General features: G+C 26.2%; 1 long non-coding RNA gene across 2 annotated transcripts; it reads right to left on the bottom strand.

Moving 5' to 3' along the window:
• Positions 1-9,484: 9,484 nt before the first annotated feature.
• On the bottom strand, positions 9,485-21,420 carry LOC136087244 (uncharacterized). Of its 2 annotated transcripts, XR_010641662.1 has the most exons (10): positions 21,331-21,420; positions 21,139-21,191; positions 20,742-20,762; positions 11,267-11,287; positions 10,565-10,585; positions 10,321-10,344; positions 10,048-10,068; positions 9,886-9,905; positions 9,789-9,812; positions 9,485-9,675 (listed from the first exon to the last, which is right to left on the bottom strand). It is a non-coding gene; the product is annotated as an uncharacterized LOC136087244 (long non-coding RNA). The 2 variants fall into 2 exon arrangements; XR_010641663.1 differs by lacking the exon at positions 20,742-20,762.
• Positions 21,421-22,613: the final 1,193 nt, after the last annotated feature.

Here is a 22,613-nt window from a genome sequence, read left to right on the forward strand (position 1 = left end):
TGGCTTCTAAGTCATTGTTTAAGCATCCCATAGCATTATAAGTATATATGTAGAATAAAACCAATTTTGGAATGTCTTGGTTTCAGGGAAAAAAACAGACATATCACAAAACCACCTCTTATGTGATTTTTTTAGTTTAAATCCCATCGGTCATTAAAAATACATACAAACTTTATCATTTATAGCAATGATATTGGTTCGCCTTGCTGCATGCTTAATCTCAACTTTATATTCTGTAGCTAAGACCATTGAAGAGTGTTTGAACTTTTAAAATGGGTCTTCTCAAAACTTGCAAAATGTGACTTGTCTGCTTTTTTCCCTGTGCCCTTCAGTTATGTTTTATAACCGCTTTTTTTTAATTTTAAAAATTTTAAAAGTTTAATTTTATTCTTTAAGCTGTGCTGTAGTACGCTATCATAACAGTCCCCAAAAAGAACTTTTATGATAAGCTTTCTAAATCAAAAGTTTGGATATTTAAGTTAAACGACTGAACTGAACAGCTACAAACACAAGCTTTTTTTGTGAAGTAAACATAAAAAAATATAACTTTATGTAATTCATTCAAGAAATGATTCGTCGTAGAATCCTTAAGTACACATAGTTATTGATCTTTTCTTTTATTTTGGTACACTTTCATGCTGATCGGTGGGAAAAACAACTCAAAAAAATGTAAACTTAATCCACTTCATACAATCTTTAATCATGTTACACCAAATTATAACCAAAAAAATCCAGTTGAGCTCTTTCTAATACCAAAAAAAAATTATGGAAAGTAAAGTAGTTGTAAGAAATATTTTAATTCAAGTAAATGACAATGGAGTGTCTGAATCGCTTTGCACTTCTTTACATGTGAACCGCACGGTGGTCAAAGTTGTTATAAAAACTAAATTCGTTTAAATTTACCATACCCATCACTACGTTCCCTGCGAAAAATATTAAAAAATCTAAAGTCCAAAGTGATATTTTAACAGAAGTCTTTGAGTTTATGAAAACTAAAGTAAATCTCATGAAAAAGAATGTTTTAATTCTTGATGAAATGTCAATAACTGAGTGCTGACTATAATACACCTACCTGAGCTGTTACATTACCTGAACATTAAAAGTTGAAAATATTAGTACAATTTGTTTTGAATCTTAGGTTCTAAAAATAGAGTAAATGCTTATTATACTAAATTTGTTACATACAAAGCGCACAAAGTTGGAATTTTATTTTTGCTTATAAAAAAATATTTGCATTCTTTTTACAAATGGAATTAATATTTAGATCATTTAAGTCATACCTTTTTTTACAAAATAACTGTAATGCTTTGCTTGTAGAGAAAATAAATTCTGATGAAAAAATTAAAAGTTCAGCTTTGTATCCTTATTGTCAAAAAATCAAATCCAAACTTGAAAACAGGTTTATTACATTCTAACATTTAAATATTTAGCCATAAGAAAAAGCGTTTTGTTATGTGAAAAGAAAAAAAATAATTTTTTTTGTATAAATTTGGCAGCTAGAGTATGACAATGCATGCATTAGCATTGAATGTTTAGGTTTAACCAAAAAACCTTTGCTGCTCAAAGGTATCATCTTTAGTTCCATCAACCAAAACTCATTCTCACTTGAATTCAGCAAAGTTTCATTTTTTTAATGTATCTCTCTCTGTATGTTCTAAAAACTTTTATTGGTCTAGTTTTTTTCCACGCACTTTAACACTTTGGAATTCTCTCCCATCTTCATGTTTTCTTGACTTATACAACCTACAATTTTTCAAGTCTCTGTCAACTGTTTCCTTGCTCTTTAACTCTATTCTTTTTTTTTCAAGTAACCAGTGGCGGGTTAAAGAGGTAGTAGCCCTCCCCCTTCCTTGGGACTATGTTATATATTCTTGTAAGTGAGAAAATATAGTAAGAAAATATATCAATAATCTTTATATGCATAAGTTATGCAAATATGCATATGCATAAGTTATGCAGTATAACTTAGTTATAGTTAGTTTTATTTTAAAAACGCACGAATGCTTCGTGCGTTTTTAAAAAAAGTTTTTAAACCATAATGCATTGTAACTTAATGTGTTATAAAGTGGATGGTCGTAAAGTTTGCACTGTAGTTTATTCTTTTGTATTTGTTTATCTAATATAATCGGTCATTTATAATCAAAAACAGCAAATTCCCGTTTACTCAAACCTTCAAGAGACCGAGGAAAACGGTTCGGCTAAGCGAATATTCGACTTAAGCGAAGTAAAACAATTGCTTTCAAGGGACTAAAATAGTTCGAGATAACAAAAGTTCGAGTTAACGGGTTGTTTGACTTACCGGGAATTAACTGTATTTATTTTATTTTCATTTTTTAATCCTAAATTTATTTTTTAAAATTTTAAGTGATATTTAAATTTTTATGTCGAGTGCTATTTTTACACAGTTGTCGAGGGCTATTTTTTACAAGTTTTACACAGCTGACAAATGAGCAATGCCAATGAAGATGGTAAAAAATTAACTACTGTAAAAAGAAAAACGAGTCAATATTTCTACAAACTTTATAAAGAAACATATTATCAGAACAGGTTAATAAAATAGAAAACTTTTCATGTCGATACCGCGCACTTCTCAACTATCTAAAAATGAAAAAAATAGTGCTTGCAGTATAGAAAAATATACTTTAGAACCTTTATTTTTTATTAAGGATATTTTATGCTATTTAAACTCAAAGTCTTTAAATCAGAATACATGATCTAGATTTTTCCTGGATCTGATTTCATTTTTTCAACACATATTAACAAAAGCAAAGAAGTAAAACGATACTTAAATCAATCTCACTTCACGAAATTTCTTATGTTACTATTATAAAGATGGTTTTGGGAAAAACAATTTTGTTGGTAACAAATAAAAGTTCATAAACAGGCGGTCTTAATAACCTAGGTGTGGGCAGGTAAATTTTCCCAAAAGTATTTAAGGTGTACAAGCACGCAATAGAATGCGTAAAACCATTTTAAGGTTCGTCCATAAATAACAGTTTTGACCATTTTTTACCCCCATTGTACGCTTTTGTAAAAAATTTCGTACAAGTCTTTACAAAACCACTAACAACTCTCCCCCCCTCCCCCTAAAAGTGAAACGTAATTTAAAGACGACCCTTTATGTGAATTAAAATGTTATAGATAAATTACGCCGAAGTAAGTTTTTAAACTTCAATCAGATCCCCCCCCCCAACCATGGTGAATGATAAAACCCGCCCCTGCAAGTAACTCCCAATATAATAGTCGTTGCTTTCAGCCTTGTTGGGAGTGACAATGTTTGCACATTTTTGTTTGATTATATGACGAACAACGTCGTTGTTATTATAATAAAATTTAAAAAAATTAATACTTATGCTCAAACTTTTAAGTTTGACACGAATATTAAAAAAAAAGAATATAGTTGAAGAACAAGGAAACAGTTGACAGAAGACTCGAGGAGTTGAAGGTTGTATAAGTATTTTTTTTTTTTCCAAGTAACTCCAAACATAATAGTGGTTGCTTTCAGCCTTGTTCGGAGTGATTCAGAATAATAAAAAAAAGTATTAATTTTTTTTATTAATTTATAAATTGTAAAACTTTTGTCAAATCTAAATCCTAGTTAAGTTACATGTAAATTATTTTTTGCTGTTTTACTTGCATATATTTATTTGTGAAATAAAAAGTTAAAATTTTTAAAAATAAATTTTTGTTTTAAATATTAGAGTAAAAGGGGTAAAACTGAACAGCGGGGAAAGCTGAACTTATGAAAATGTTTTTAATTTTGATTAAATTCGATTTAAACAAAAATCATTTTATTTCTATATTATGGAAAATTTTGTGCTCTATTTAATGACATAAAAAAAGAAAAATTTCAATTGATAATTAACCGACGACATTGTTTGTCATATAATCAAACAAAAATTTGCAAATATTGTCAAGAGACTTTCTTTCAACATTTTGACGTGTCTCTCAAGGTGTATGTAGAACTTCGCTCTTTTTTTATTATTATGGATGCAAAAAATAAAAACTAAGAGCTGTCTCATGTAAAATATTTCTAGAAAAGGAATGTTTGGAAGCGGAAAACTTTGCATGCATTCAAAAGACGACACAGCAAATGAATCATCTGAACTTAATTTTCATGTGTGCACCATTAATTTTGCAACTGCAAAATTATTGGTGTCTACATAAATTTTATTTAATTTTAGAGTCAAACGCATTTATTTTTCAAACTATTTTGATACGCGCTAGAAACGACAATTTGTAATAGCGCAATTTTCATTTACAGTCAAGACCAATAGATCGTTCTCGAACATTTTTATTGACGTGGTTTTTAGGTGAAGCACTCTGATTTAAACACGTTTAATGTAATCACTTTTTTTTCCTCTGTCAATATTGATTATATCACTACCGTTGGACTTTTAAACTTCACACTGTAACATGATTTGTACTTTCTTCAACAACAATTTAAATTCCATTTTTTTGAAAAAATAAAAAATTTAAATTAATAAGCACTGAATGTTGCTGCAAAAATAAAAAAAAATTTATAATAATATGTAAAAAAAAGTTTACAAGTGGTCTGCAAAAACAACACATGAGTAACACCTGAGCTATTTTTACAAATCACTAAAAATCACGTGCTTATTCGTTGAAGATTCAATTAAAGCTAAAAACATCATAAGGTCTGTTATGATTTTTCAAAATCAGTTACAACAACATAGATTTTGGGATAGTGAACAAAGCACAGTCTATAAGAGAAATACTAAATAAAAGAAAAACCAAATAACATTTATAAGGAATATTTGTTTTTATAGTTGCTGACATGGCCTACTATAATTCAAAGTAATATAAACATTCATAAAATCACAATAAAATTTTAAAATACTGTGAAATTAACAACAACAAATAGATTAACCATTATGCTTTCTTTTGGTTCTTTTGAATTTAAAAGCAACAATATCGTCTTTTCTTATTCCACCATTAATAATCATTTGCTTGTTGTTAAAGTATATCTTTATAATTATATTATTAATTAATATAGCATTTTTTTATACAGAACTTGACATCCATTGTGATGCAACTTTACATGCAAAGTAGAATCAACTTGTATTGATTAAATACAGGGAGCATTATCAATAGATGCCACATTAAAAATACGATAATATAAAACATGGGAATCAAATTTTTGGAAAATAAAGCCAACAGGACTTAAAAATGAATCTAACATGTTTAGATCTTTGATAGAATTTTTTTTCATAAAAGTATCTGATTCATCTTGAAAGTTTGTGACACACTTAGTGGGAGATTTTTTTGATGAACCTGGAATAGATAATAACAGAGAATGTGAAATCTTTTGATTGCATCATTTCAATAAATAGTCGGTATTGGATTAAGATCATAAATAAAAGTCATTCTAACACCGTGCTTTAGTAATTTTGGATCAAAGTATGGACTACAAACACCTGAATGCTCTGTAGGAAACCAATTTTTCTATTAATGAACTTAATCCATTTTTCTTAATTCATGTTTTTTTACAGCATCAGGAAACGCAAAAACATTATTTTCTTTGTTATAAATAGTTGGTTCTGAAGTCAATTTTAGAGAATTCACATTTGTATTTGATGACTTACTTTTGTATCCACGGCAACAGTATATCACTGCACTCTTGTTTGGCATTGTATTAAGAATTCTAGGTATGAAAATAAAAGTATTTCTTATTTTTTGATGTACAATAAAAATAATTATATCTCAAGACCATAAACGAGTTATAAATGTATCTAATTTTAATATTGTATTTATGTTATTACTTAATTAAAATCTTATTTAAAGCATCAAAATTAATAAGTTTCTCATAATTAAACTCAAAAATAAATTTAATAACAAAATTCATAAATAGATAAAAAATATTATATACAACAAGAAAATCAAAGTGTTCTGTTTAAAGATAACGCTTATTACAACAAATAAAACTGGCCTCCTAGTTTTTTGCCGTAAAAACCAACAAACCCGGCCGTGTAGTTATAGTGGGCATGTTGCTAATAATTGTACATAATTTATATATTTTTCTCCGTATTTTTTTTCCAATTTAACAAAAAGGTGATAAAAAACAAGTTAAAATCAAAAATGTTTAAATACTAAACAGATAAAAACTTACTTTACAATCCTTTTTACAATGGTTTTAAATCTGTTAAATCTTCAAGGAACAAACTATTAACATTACTCGATATAAAAAGTCATATAAAAAATAGAAACAAAATGTATTTATTGTCAAAAGCGTTTTTTTTAATGATGATTAAAAAAAGTAAATTCCAGCAATGAAATTACCTAATACTAATTATAGTTAACGATAAAAGTATGAAGGTAAACCAATCTGTTAATCAAAAATAATAAATTTTATTTTCTATTAATATAATAAAGCTCATTTTTAGATTTTATTGCCATAAAGTTATTGGCTTTCCCAGTAAAAAATTTTTTACGAAACATAAGTTAGCTTCCCAGTAACGACAAGTGTCGTATTAGTAACAACTGGTTTTCTAGTAACAAAATAAACTTTAATAAACTTTTCTTTAAGACATATCATTAATTAATTTACTGTACTTCACTGTACTCTTTTTTTTTTGAATAAATTTATACTCATCTAAATCAAACATTTTAAAGATTATTTTATATTTGTATTACATAAAAAGTAGTAATAAAAAAAACCCACATAAAACTTTTTACAAAAAAAAAACTTATTCAAAAACAAAGATTTTTGACTAACTTTGAATGCTATTCGGCTCAACTTTTTCTCATTTCTACTTCTAAAATGTAACTTTCCAAAAAATAGTTCTTTTAATTAAATTAAAAATATTTTCCCTTAATTTGGAAATGTATAAAATTAAACAGCATACTGTAAGTAAGACAAACTTGTCTAAAGTCAAAAACAAAGTTGCTGGCGTTGGCCAAAAGTCAACAACAAAGTTGCCGGTTAAACCTCAGGTAGAAAATATGCGGCCACATTAAATTTAAGTTATACCAATAGTAACAAGTGCCAACATGAAAAAAGTTTTCATTGTTTGTATTCCTTTTAAAAAAGAAGATGCTGTACTAAACCATGATTACCTTAATGACTTAGAATTCTAGGTAGGAATGACTCAGCGATGAAAATCCAGCAAACAGTGGATTCTGTTACAACAAAAAAACAGCGTTTGCAATCGTTATCATAGGTATTGGATTAAACGGAACAAAGTGATATTTTTTTCTAAGTTTTATTTCAAGTTTTAAAAGAGAATTTAACTACTGTATACAAACACAACATGAAATGAAGCCTTTGAGATTGAAAACAGCCTTGGCAATCTGGTTAGAGTTACTTATGAATCAAGTTGATCCAAGATGGTTTGAGTTACTTATGATCCAAGAGGTCCGAGGTGTCACAGATGCTGACTCTGGCATCTGTGATAATAATGTAAAAGACTTCTTAGAGCACCTTAATAAACATAAAAAAAAATTCGGGAATTAAAGCATATCTGTCAAAACAGGCATGCTTTTTACTCCCACATAGATTTGATACAAATACTCCCCGATAGATTTGATCCAGTACAACGAGTACGAGAGTAATATTATTCAAAGCAGTTATTCACATTTTTAAACCGTTTGAAGAAGAGGCAGGTTTGACGAGAAGATGTCATAACTGATGTTCCATCCATCTTAACCCTCAGTCGTCACTTAAAAAATGGAAACCACAAGTTCACCTTTGCGAAACCAAATCCAAAATCAGAAAAAAAAAAAGTCTTTAGAAAAAGTTACTAAACTAAAGGTTACAAGTTAAAATGTCTCTTTTTCAGATTCAGTCGGCATCTACCTCATTTACTTAGTTTTTTATTTAATGTGGGTAAATCACTATGCCTATTCAATCATAGATAATATAAATTTTTTTTAGAAAATCTGTTTATTTTGATTTTCATCAGTTGTGAACCTTTAAAGCGCTCTTTATGACAATAACTGTCAAGCTCATATGGAAGTCTTGCTAAAATTAGAATACTTTGCCTTATCATTTGTGATCAAAGAGCACCTTCTGAAAAGATAGCAAATAATAATAAGATATTTAAAATTGAAGAACTAAGAAGTTTTGTTGATAGTTTGGGAGGAATACTATAAAAACATTATTCACAAAATATCTATCATAATATGCCTAAGCAATTAGCTGGGAGTGCAAGATATTGTTTTCCACCATCAGAAGGACGATGTATATTTAATTCACATATTAATATACAAAATTTTTATATAAACTAATAAGTTTTTATTAATTAAAAGACTCTTTTTTTATTTACAAAAGTTATTAAAAAAAATTCGTTTAATACTTTATTTCACTGGTTTTAAAAATAGTATTTGTGAATGAGGTATGATTGGGTGCTATCGGACACATGTTTGGAAGGTGGTTCCGGACAACTTAATCCGTTTACATATTAAAAATTCTAAAAAAAAGACCTTCGATTTGAAAAAAGTCTTTTTAAAGTGGTTATTTTCATTAGTAAAAATCTAATATTTATATTTCTAAATGATGACATTTTTATTCCCATTCCATATATATGAGAGGCAAATTTTAAAGGCGATTTTTGCTTTTAATGTTTTGAGAACAGTCCTATGCTAAATAATTATATATTATATTTGTGTCACACTGGTAAAAAAAGAGGGTAAAATCATGGTTAAACTATGTGTTATATATGAAAAAAGGAATGTTTCAAAATTGGAGGGTACCGGGGCTACCCTCCAATTTTGAAACATTCCTTTTTTCTAACATTTTTTCTTTTATGTTTTTTATATTATGAGGTAACCAATAATTGTTTTTTATGTTTCTAATTCGATAGATAAATGTTTACACTTTTAAAAAAAGACTTTTGACACTTTTCTGTTAGTACATGCTTCGTTTTCTGTTAGTATGTGTCTAAAATCTATTTTATTCATAAGTAGCCGGGGCTACCCGACTTTCCTCTATACACACGTACATACATACATACACACATACATACATACATACGTACATACATACATACATACATACATACATACATACATACATACATACATACATACATACATACATACATACATACATACATACATACATACATACATACATACATACATACATACATACATACATACATACATACATACATACATACATACATACATACATACATACATACATACATACATACATACATACATACATACATACATACATACATACATACATACATACATACATACATACATACATAAATACATAAATACATACATACATACATACATACATACATACATACATACATACATACATACATACATACATACATACATACATACATACATACATACATACATACATACATACATATATATATATATATATATATATATATATATATATATATATATATATATATATATATATATATATATATATATATATATATATATATACATACATATAAATTAAGAAATTATTTTTTAAGAATTTAATACATTTTAATACATAAGAATCTAATATTTAATAAACGTAAAAACAAATTGCAAAATCTGTTACAAATAAAAGGAGTTTTCGACAAAAGTTCCAACGTCAAGACCTTTTTTCCAAGCTTTGAAAAGTTGTTTCCAACGTAAAGACCTTTTTTCCAAGCTTTGAAAAGCTTTCCAAGCATAAAAAGTATTCGTTCTCTAATAATAAAAAAGGAAAGTATTTCAAAACTATTTTAATCAAGATTAGGATGTTAGTTTCAAGTAAACAGGAGCTGAGTGATCATATTGTTAACTGAAAAAAAAAAACGTACTTAGCTGTTTGCCCATTTTGTTAACTAAAAAAAAAATATATCTTAATTAGATGTGTGGTAAGAAGAAAATTAAAAATAAATAAATTGATAAACTTACATTTTCTTTTGATTGTTTTGCTAAAACAAAAAAACCTTGATGTTTTGATAAAATGTATTTGATTAGATATTTAGTTTAATATTTTGACATTACTTTATAAATATAGGAAATAGTTTGTCAGTTTAAAAATTGTACGATATTATTTATTCATTTAGCACATACCTGCTTCGTTTATTTTTCCCCCTGAAAAAAAGATGATATTTTTGTTACAAGTACATTAGTTAATACAAACATTAGCTAATACGAAATATGCACAAAACAGTTATAATCCTATATAATTTTCTATATACATATATAATAAACTATAGAATATAGAATAAGATTTAAAAATCTACAATATATTATTCAGACAACATAAAAAGGCCCAACGTAAATGCATCATTGTGAACCGATACGTCTAAGTTACTATTATTTAACAATAATATTATTACGTACCTGCAAGGTTGCCTAAATCGACAGCTAAAATATAATTTAAAAAAATGTTTAATACACAGAAACAAAACCTTTCAAAGACTCTATAGTTTTGATCGTTAGCGCGTCATCGCAAATACGTCATCACAAATATGTAAAAACCAATATTTTATTATGTCTAAATTAAAAAACTCTTAAATATGTTAACATGTGCTATTTCTTATAAATTACTTATCTAGATTTAGCATAACATATTAAAAACACATACCTCCATCTTTTATTTTTGTAGCTAAAAATAAATAAGTTTTAGGTATATAACGTTAACTTACTTTATTAAATATTTTTTTCCTTTACAAATTGTTTTAAGTAGGGTATAGTGGGGTTAGTATAGCATAGGGACTAGTTTGGCATTTAAAATATCTCCAAAAAAAAAATCGCACAACAAAACATCTAATAAATGGATTTTAGGGAATTAAAATGGTAATACATTGGACAACATAAGCTTGATTGACGTTGAGTAATTTTTAAAAAGGACTTAAAATTTCAAGATAATTGTATAAAATAATATTATTATATTTTATGACACTTTCTTAATAAAATTTAAAATTTTCTCTCTTACTAAAGTCATTAAAGTTTTTAAAATAAAAAGTTTATTAATTGTAGACTGCTAACAATGGTTTTATTTATGAATTTTTCTTAACCAATTTTTAGCAGGTTAAAATATCTTTTCAATAATAAAAAAAATACGTTATGCCAACTTTCCAATGAAATTTAACCGACTTTCCAGATGAAAAAATAATGTTAATTCGCCGCATCATTTAAGAGATCTGTTAGATTTTTCAAAAACTAGTCCCGGCCCACCCAATCTGTTAAAAAAGGAATACTAAAGTTAAATTAAAAAAAAATACTCATTGAAGACCTTCTTAACAGTAACAAATTCTGCATGATTTTAATATTAATAGTTACATACCTCCTGCTTTAAACTTTTCATCTAAAAATAAATTACATTACACACATAGATTTATTATAATACACATATTTTATTATTAAAAACACGCAAATTTTGGCAAATTATAAATTTACAAATTATTAAATTACTTATTTTAAATGTCTTTTTCTAAGCAAATATATTTCCTCATATATTTGCTTATATAATTATATACAGTTATATAATTATATACAGTTATATAATTGTATACAGTTATATAATTATATACAGTTATATAATTATATACAGTTATATAATTATATACAGTTATATAATTATATACAGTTATATAATTATATACAGTTATATAATTGTATACAGTTATATAATTATATACAGTTATATAATTATATACAGTTATATAATTATATACAGTTATATAATTATATACAGTTATATAATTATATACAGTTATATAATTATATACAGTTATATAATTATATACAGTTATATAATTGTATACAGTTATATAATTATATACAGTTATATAATTATATACAGTTATATAATTATATACAGTTATATAATTATATACAGTTATATAATTGTATACAGTTATATAATTATATACAGTTATATAATTATATACAGTTATATAATTATATACAGTTATATAATTATATACAGTTATATAATTGTATACAGTTATATAATTATATACAGTTATATAATTATATACAGTTATATAATTATATACAGTTATATAACTGTATACAGTTATATAATTATATACAGTTATATAATTATATACAGTTATATAATTATATACAGTTATATAATTATATACAGTTATATAATTATATACAGTTATATAATTATATACAGTTATATAATTGTATACAGTTATATAATTATATACAGTTATATAATTATATACAGTTATATAATTATATACAGTTATATAATTATATACAGTTATATAATTATATACAGTTATATAATTATATACAGTTATATAATTATATACAGTTATATAATTATATACAGTTATATAATTATATACAGTTATATAATTATATACAGTTATATAATTATATACAGTTATATAATTATATACAGTTATATAATTATATACAGTTATATAATTATATACAGTTATATAGTTATATACAGTTATACAGTTATACAGTTATATAAAAAAGAAGCTAAAGTAAAAAGCAAAAACAAGTAGTATCATTCTTATTTAAACAATAGGTCTTGAAACAATTTTGATAATTTTTATACCATTTTACTTAATTTTTTGTTACCGTTTCATCTTTTTATTTAATATGAATGCTATATATGTATATATATATATATATATATATATATATATATATATATATATATATATGTGTGTGTGTGTGTGTTTGGGGCAGGGGGGGGCTAAATTTTTGGGGCTTTTTTGTTCCCAAGCTCCAATCATCGCAAGTTTTGCAAAGCATCCTTATTTGACATAAGTATAAACATATAAATGTTTGGAGCTTGCTCCATGTCTAGAAGTTTGCTATCTCAAAGACCAAAAACTGCTTTGGGTGCCCCTTTATATATATATATGTTTTTGTTTCTTTGTTTTTAAGGTTTATTTCAAGTTACCTTTTACTTGAAAAATCTTTCAAGAATTTAATAATTAAAGAATAGAAGAATTTCTATTTATTTCGTCATTTTACACATTTTACAATGTTATCTATAAATTTAAACAAATATATATAATTACAAGATGACTGGGGCAAGTAGAAGTCAAAATGACTTATCATCAAGCCCCTTTGTAAAATACAAAAAAAAAATACAATTAAATTTTACATCATCCAATATTACATAAAAGAGTGAAATTAATAAGTTTAAAATAAAAAAAAATAAAAATTTGGTTAGAAATTTTAGAAGGTTAAAAAAGAACTTAAAGTTAAAAAAAGAACTTAAAGTTAAAAAAAGAAGAAATTTAAGATAAAGTTAAAATATAAAATAACAAACAAACAATTACAAATCTGTATATATTTGTATACATATTAAAGACAATAAACAAAAAAAACAAAAAAAAATTTAATTTGCTTCATATGCATATACATATTCAATACAATATTAAAATTAAATAAAGTACATAAAAAATTAAAAATACAAAATTATTTCGATTTTTTTTTAAAAAAATGAGAGAATGTACGTAATGTTTAAATTTAGTAAGTGTTTTTTTATAGTTCTTTTAAATGTAGCAATTGATTTTATTTTTTTCATATTTTCGTCAAGAACCGAATTCCACAAGCCTGGTCCCCGGCATATAGTCGAGAAGTCAGATTTTTTGAGTGATGTTAGTGGGATGTAGTAATTACTCATTGAATGTCTTGTTTCATATTTATGATTAATTCGAGTGAAACTTTTAAAAAAATATTTTGGAATCATTTCATTTTGAAGTTTAAACATAAATAACAAGTTATGGTATATATTTAGTTTGTATTTATTTAGAGCATTTATTTCCTTGAGTAACGGCTCGGCACTTTCGTATCGACTTGCGCCCAAAACTAATCTACTTGCTTGCTTTTGTTTTGTATAAATAATTTTTAAGAAAGATAAATGATTGTTTGCCCAGGCAATATTACAATAGTTAATATGACTATGTATAAATGAAAAGAATAAATTTTTTAAACATAAATTATTTAAAAGTTGTTTTGTCTTGTACATAATCCCCAGGGTCTTTGAAACTTTGTTCTCGACTAGCTTTATTTGGCTTTTCCAATTTAAATTCTCATCGAAAATTATTCCTAGTATTTTCATTGAAAAAACTCTTATTATTTTAATATTGTTAATTGTTAGTTCAGGTAATTTGAGTGGAAGGTTTTCGGATTTAGATGACTTAGCAAACAAAATATATTTCGTTTTTTCAATATTTAATGAAAGTTTATTTGCTTCAAACCACTCATTAAGATATATTAATTCTGTGTTTACAATATAAAAATATTTTTTAAATTTGAGTCAGAAAAGAAAACATATGTGTCATCAGCAAAAATAATATAATTAAGTATTTTTGAAAACAAATAAATATCATTAATATAAATTAAAAATAGCAGGGGTCCAAGTATTGATTCTTGGGGAACTCCGCAATTTATTGATTCAAATGGGGAACATGTTAAGTCATATGGTACTCCTTGTTTACGATTTTGTAAATAACATTGCAGCCATTTTAAATTGGAGTGAACTACTCCATAATTGTGTAGTTTATAAATTAAAATCTTGTGGTTGACAGTATCAAATGCTTTTAATAGATCTAGAAAAATTCCGAGTGTGTAACTGTCGTTATCAAAACCATTTAAGATTTGGTTGGCAAGATCAATTACTGCATGTTCCGTGGAATGGTTGTTGCGAAATCCAAACTGTTTATGATAAAGAATGTTGTTTTTTCAAGATAATTGTACAGTCTGTTGTGCATAATACGCTCTAGTATTTTGGAAAAACAAGAAAGTATGGAAATTGCTCTGTAGTTAGATTTTATTGAGTCATCACCGCCTTTGTATATCGGAATTATTTTTGCTAATTTTGGTTGGTCAGGAAAAATGCCGTTTTTTAGGGAAAGATTAAAATTTTTAAAAAGAGGTTTCTCTATAATATCTGAGACCGATTTTATAACATCAGGGTTAACTTCATCCAGACCCGCACTTTTATTTGTTTTCAGCATATTAATTGCTAGTCGAAGTTCATCAATTAAAAGCTCCGACTCCTCCATGAAGAAATCAGATTTTTTCAAAAAAAATTTAAATGATTTTTTTTCCCTCAGGAATTTCACCGGCAAGCTTTTTTCCTATATTTATAAAAAAGCTATTAAATGTTTCAGCAATTTCTTTATTAACAAAAGCATCTCCTCTATTATCATCTCTTTGCAATCTTTTTGGAAAATTATCACTTTTCACAATTCCCACTCCTGTTATTTCTTTAATTACATTCCATGTTTTCCTTGCATTTCCAAATGTTTATTAAGTAACGAAGAGTAGTAATTTTTTTTTTGGATTGCTTTTTTAATCTTTCAAAATTTTTTTTATATTTTTTGTATTTGATTTCATTTTTGGAGTTCTTTTTTTCAAAATATTTTTGGTAAAGCTTTTGTTTCCTTTTTGACGACTTTATGAGCCCTCTCGTCATCCACGGACTTAACAAATTTTTAGAATTAACAATTTTTTTTATTTTTGGAAAGGCCTTTTCGTATTGTCTTGTAAACATGCGAATAAAAAAAATTGTAGATATCATTAACGTCATTGCAATCAGTTAAAAGTTCCCAGTTTACTTCATGTAAGAGATCACGAAACGTGGCGATTGATTCATTATTTTTTTTCCTTACGTATACCGTTTTTGTTTTTATTTTATTCTCAAGGGTTGCAGAATTTATTATCAGAAAAACTGGAAAGTGATCAGTTAAATCTGTTTTAATAATACCACTTTGGATTTTAGTCCTTGTGTAATTATTAGTAATAATATTATCGATAATAGATGCAGTTGTTTTAGTCACACGTGTTGGCTTATTAATCATGGGAAAAAACGCTGTATTGCAAAAGTGTATTTATAAAATTCACGACTTGGTTATTAGCTTTATTATTCAATAAATTCAAATTAAAATCACCTAATAAGTAAACATTTTTTTTAATAAGCTTTGGTAGCAAATAGTTTAAGTGGTTTTCAAATTGATTGTAATTACCGTTTGGCGGTTTATATATTGCAGTTATAAATGTATTTTTATTTGTTTTATTAATTATTTCAATAGTTAATGACTCACAATCAGCGTCATTTACTTTGAGGTTTTCAACATGTTTAAAAACCAATGAGTTTTGGACGAAAATAGATACGCCCCCGCCATTGCCGTTTTCTCTCGGTTGATGAATAGGTTTATACCCTGATAATTGAAAGTTAGAATTTATCGCGTCTCGATGACACCAAGTTTCTGTCAGACAGATAATACTAAACTTGTTACTTATATTATTTAACATCAATTTTAAATTTTCAAAGTTTTTATTTATGTTTCTGATGTTTATATGTAATAATGAAAAATAAGATGATGAAGAATTAAGAACATGTTTAACATCGTCGACATTGCAATAAGTCGTATCTACTACAATTTCGTCAAAAAAGTTCATGTTTTTATCATCGTCATTAATTTGGTTTAGTGCGTTTTTCCTTTCTGATATGTCAAAAACATTAAAACTGTTGGCTTCCGTCATTTTAACAATAAAAACTAAGAATATTTATTAAGACATAAAAATATAATAAATAAATATACTTTAAGCATTCTTATGTGATTTTTTAAAATCTTTAACTACTAGTTTATCATAAATAACAACAGAATATTTACCGTTTTTCCTGTGAGTTCGCATTTCTTCAAAGAGATTTTTCCGTATGGTTAGGGTATCCAAGGAGTAGTCCTCATTTATAAATATTCCTGTTCCTTTTAATTTTTTTCAATTCTTTAATATACTAATTTTATCTTTATAGTTCAGGAGTTTTATCACGATTGATTTAGGTTTGCTTAGCCCAGTTTTTCCGGTTCTATGTGCCCTTTCAATAACTGCTATACATTATTAGTTATTATTATTAGTAGTAAAGCTATACATTATTAGTTAATCTATATATCGGTTTGCATCAGCAATGAGGGGATTATTCTAAAAACACTAGGGTACCATTGCGATTCTAAAAATAGATTTAATAAACTTTTTGCAATGCTTTCTGGGATCAAAATGCGGACAAACAACACAAATTGCAAAGAAACTTAATACCAATTCAGTAGAAAATCTGTATAAAAGTGCAATAGAATGGTAGCTGGTATAATTTAAAAAAATAGAAAGAACTAAAGATTCCATAAAAAACTTGAAAAAAAGGTTAAAAGAAAAATAAAGCTTTCAAAATTATATATAATTTCAAAAGATTTAACTTTCTTTTTGACAAGAAAGTGGTAAACATTTTGCTTAAATATATATATATATATATATATATATATATATATATATATATATATATATATATATATATATATATATATATGTATATATATATATATGTATGTATATATATATATACAGTGGTGGAGAAAATAATAAATACTGTATCTAAACAATTATAAAAATGCGTTTTATTCACTGCAATTGATGTTAACTGATATTAATTTTTATACTTTGATAAACCTTTTTGTTAAAAATTATATTTTTTTAAAAATTATGAATTATTTTGAATTTTTCTCATGTTACTAATAATTTTGTTTAAAGTAGCCGGAAATTTACTGGAAAAAATAAATACGGTAATGATTAATCTTTTTGTTTTCTTTATTTTTTAACTGTTATTACTTTTCAAATATGTGTTTGACTCCGGTTATTATTAATATCTCTTTGGAAAAGGATTTGGAGGGGGTAATTGCCTTTTCTCCCAAATTTATTTAAGAGAGTCACTTCCCTCACCCTTCTCCTTCAAATCTCCAACCCTGGCTGTTTTAGTCACACACCGTCAAACTGATATGACTTTCCTACGCTACTGAATAAAATTTACTTTATATTTTGAAACATAGTATGTTCAGTAAGTTTTTTATGTATGTTCAGTTAAATGTTTACAGTTTACTAATATATTATATTAATATCATTTCAGTTAATTAATTATAATTAGAGTAAAAAACATTGCTAAAGTTGAAAACACTTAAATTTGGTGTTGGAGGCATTATGATGTGGGGATGTTTCTCTTCATCTGGTATTGGTCCTATCTATTTAATAACAGACACTATGACAGCTGATATTTATACTAATATACTTGAAGAAATAATGCTTTCTTATGCTGAAGATAAAATGCCGCTGCTCTGGATATTTCAACAAGATGACGATCCAAAACATACAGCTTCTATCACAAAGAGATGGTCCAAAATAATGGTATAAGACAATTGGACTCGCCAGCACAATCGCCAGAGTTAAATCTAATAGAAAATCTAAGGAATATTGTAAAGGATGAGGTTGCAAAACAAAAGCCTCGGAACAAAAAGGATCTGTTTGAGGCTGTGAAAACATCATGGTACGCTATTCCGCTATCAACATGCCATAAATTGATCAACAGCATGCCCAAAAGTCTAATCGAAGTTAAAAAAGGACATGCAACAAAATATTAGGCAATTTTTGTAAGTATTATATTAAGTGATTGATAAACCTTTTTTAGAAAAAAATGCTTGTTTTTTTTTTAAATTGTTTTTAATTATTTTTGTTAAGTATTTGTTTTATAAACATTGAATTTTCTTAATTTTTTCAAATATACGATCAAATTAACCATTTCTGTATTAATTATTTTTTCCAGTAAATTTTCGCCAACTTTAAACAAAATTGTTAGTAACATTAGAATAATTCAAAAAAACTTCATAATTTTTAACAATAAAGTTTATAAAAACATAAAAATTATTATCAGTTAACATCAATTGCTGTGAATAAAAAGCATTTTTCTAAATGTTTAGATCATATAAAGAAGAAATTTGAAAACTCTTTATTAGCTCTGATATAAATACAGAATTCAGCATTGTTGATTTTATTACTGGAAATAGCAATGATTTTATTGTTGATTTTCTGTATCATTCAGTCCTTTATTATATGAACATAAAAAAATATGATTTTATTGCTTTAATGAATCTCAATTTTTTATTTTTATGACTTTGTTGGATCAGCAAAGTATCAACTTTCACTCTATATAAGCAACCTCTCTATAAGCATTTTTTTTAGTTCAACTGTTCTGTTTAAGTAAAAACATTTTCCAGACGGTCTGTAATTTTATGTAATTTTATGCTCCTGTTGTTTTCTTTTTAAGTAACTTTTCCTAATACGAAATTTTTTTATTGAAATTGGTTCAGATGAGTTGCTTATATAGAGCGTTCACTGTATTTTTATTTTAAAAATATCATTTTAACAATCAATGTGTAGAAAGCTGGTTAATATTTTTCTGACCTTATCAAATTCTTTTTGTTTATGCATTTTCTCTCAAGTGCTTAATACGAAGGAGGGATAGCTAGTTAATTTTTGGAAAATATACCCACCCTGAGCGTATTAAGATTCATTAAATTTATTCGTTCATTAAATTTACATATTGCCAAAGAAAATTGTACAAATAAAAACTTGGAGTAATCAGGCTTTAAAATGTCAAATTTAAACTAACTGAAAACTTTCATTGTAATCAGCTCTTAAAAATTCTTAAATACTAAACAAGAATTCAAAAAGTTATTGAGAGTTTTTTATTCAAAACTGAATAGCTTGTTTTTATCCAATATTTGCGCGAAGAAAGAAAACCGGTACCTTATTGTATTCGCATTATTTGAAGCTGCTTAAATGTTATTTATGCAATTTTTAGTTTAAAACTAGATTTAAAAAAAGTTTGTTATAGTTGTAGTACTATTACATATAAGTGTTTTCTTTAAATCTTTGGTTTACTTCAGTGATATGACTTTAAAACGGAAATAGTCTGGTGCAGAAAGGAAGCGAAACAACTAAAGAAAAAGATTAGAAGGGGAAGAAAAAAATCGCACTTCTTACTATCCAAGAACTGTTGACTTTTCTTAGCACTCTTCTGTTAAGAATACATCTCTTGCTAAACTCTTACTACCGCTACTACAGCAATTTTATTAGATACTACTTCAACGTGGTTTTGACTGTACCTTTTCTAGTGCATCTCTTGCTAATCTTGCCACTACTACTTCTTCTTTCGTTGGCTCTGGATCTATTGTTACTTCGGAAATTTTGAGTTTGCTATAACGTCTTAGAAAAATCTCATACTATATAAAACTTGTTTTTCAAAACCAAACCTTGTTTGCCGTTCCTTGTTTTTTTTAGCTTTCTGCATCACGTACGTATTTGAAAATATTATATTTAAAGGCCGTATTTTACTTCATATGATGAAAAACATTTTTAAATTGTAAATTACTAAAGAAACATAATATGAAATTACGAGAAAATAAGAAAGGAATTGATACAACAAATTCGTTGAGTAACTTAACCTATTTTAAAATGTTTTAAACACTACTCGATTTATGTTACCGTATTTATAATATTTAATACCATATACAACGTACTCATGCATGGGACCTTAGATAAACTGATTTCCAATATAAACGTTCGAATCTCCGTATGTTTAAAGTCTTTACCGTTTTTATTTAAAAATATTATTTATCAGCTATCAAGCACCTTATTTATGGAATAAAAAGGTTCTATCTAATTTTGGTTTGTCGACAAACAAAATGAAGTTGAACTTTCTTTTTGTTTGTCGACAACGTCAACTTCTTTTTTTGTTTTTAAAACTCATAATATTCTTTCTACTGATAATAATATATATATATATATATATATATATATATATATATATATATATATATATATATATATATATATATATATATATATATATATATATATATATATATGAGATGTAAAATTATTTTCAATCTTTGTTTATTCTGCTTGAATATTGTTAACAAATAAGCAATTATAATAAAATATACCTATATCTTGCATATCGCTTGCTAAAAAAAAGTTATACAGATCAGACAATATGTGTATATATATATATATATATATATATATATATACACGCGCGCGCGCGTACACATATAATATCTTATAAATTTGTATGTGTGTTTGTGTGTTGATGAATAACCGTCCGAAATAATGCTATCGAGAAAATGTTTGATGTTTAAAATCTCTTATTAGGTCCAGTAATAACATGTAAAAGTTTCTTAAAAATTTAAACAAGCGGCGGAAGCGCTTTAACTTAAATGTTAAAGCGCTTCCGCCGCTTGTTTAAATTTTAAAACATTCTTGCATTTGCATACGTTCTCGCAAACTTCTCTCAGATTTTAACCCGGTTTTAAATATATAAATAAAATGTTTTTTCTTTACCTTTCAAAGTTGCTACAAACCAAAAAGCCACAATTAGTAAACTCATCCTAACACTAAACAAATGAAAAAAAATATAAAGTATAAGGTATTTAGTTTTTGTTTTGTTCAATTATTTTTATAAATTCTTTTATAAATTATTTCTACTTTATTATATTATTTTAAATATAAATTAAAAAGTATAAACACTATTACTTCATTTTGAAGTTTGTAATCGACGTTTACAGTTAAAATGAGATAAGAAAGTTTAATAATAAATAAAGTTGAGACTTAGATTCGGCTCCAAGACACTTAATATAAAATTTGGTAAATGCGTCATTGCGGGTACGTAAAACTTGCTGAGTAAAAACATTTTCTAAAAATGCAATTACAATTAAATATACAATATATTTTTGACCAACGACGAATGAGTATATATTTTTACATAGTAGGTTAGATCTTAAAAATTTAATTCTTTGCATTTTAAAAACATTGTTTACATTGAATAAATTCTAAATTGACATCGTGATGCTCGACTTAAATTTTTAAAAAAATTCTTTGACAATCTTTTACCTTAGGTTTTAAATGAAATAAAGTTTTTTTTAAACAACTACTTCTGCTTGTGTTTTAAAAATTTTTTAAAGTTTTTTGTTTTGTAGTTTTCTCGCAGAAATGTAACATTAAGTCAAGATGTTTTCTTTTCTTTACTCAATGAGAATGTGTCGCTTACAAAATTATAATCACAATTTATTACCATTACAACCTACATAAACATATTTACAATTTCACATCAACCATATAAACACATTAGTAATTACATACAAAACCGTACAAACATATTAACAACAAATATCAAATATAAACTCACTTTAATTACAAACCACTTGACGTCACGGAACACTGTAGCATTTAACTTAATATAATTACACTCCTCCTTGAACCGTAAGGATGATATAAACAGTCATCAATAAACTTTTTCAGCATGCATCGTTCTCGAGCAAAGGCATGTCTATTTCCTGGGGACTATCCTCGACCTCGATGTCCACTTCGTTCACGTTAGCAATTCTTTCTTGGTCCTCATTGTTTTCAACAACTTCTTTGCAATTATTGCCCATATCTTTTTCCACGTCCGGAATGAAGCATAAGGGCTGAATTTCACATCGAGATCTAATATGCTTCACGTGGCGCGGAATCCCATTCACTTTAACAACTTGTTCCGACCCGTCTTTGGTTACTGTCGCTGGCTTCCACTTGGTATAGCACTTTGTATTGAGTGGTTTCAACCAAACTTTATCACGTGTTCCAAATATTTTGTTTGTGTCATTTTTTGCTAGAAGATTTCTTTTTCTCAATCCCTTGATACCAATTTGATAGCTATATATTTTCTCTATTAGTAGTACGTCATTTTTGTCAACAGCAACGTTGTACTAATATACTGCTTCCGGTATTAATATCTTAGATCTCTCTGCTATTCTTTTTATTGTACAATGATTTCTTTC

The sequence above is a fragment of the Hydra vulgaris genome, chromosome 11 (assembly GCF_038396675.1).
Source record: "Hydra vulgaris chromosome 11, alternate assembly HydraT2T_AEP".
Taxonomy (NCBI): Eukaryota; Metazoa; Cnidaria; class Hydrozoa; order Anthoathecata; family Hydridae; genus Hydra; species Hydra vulgaris.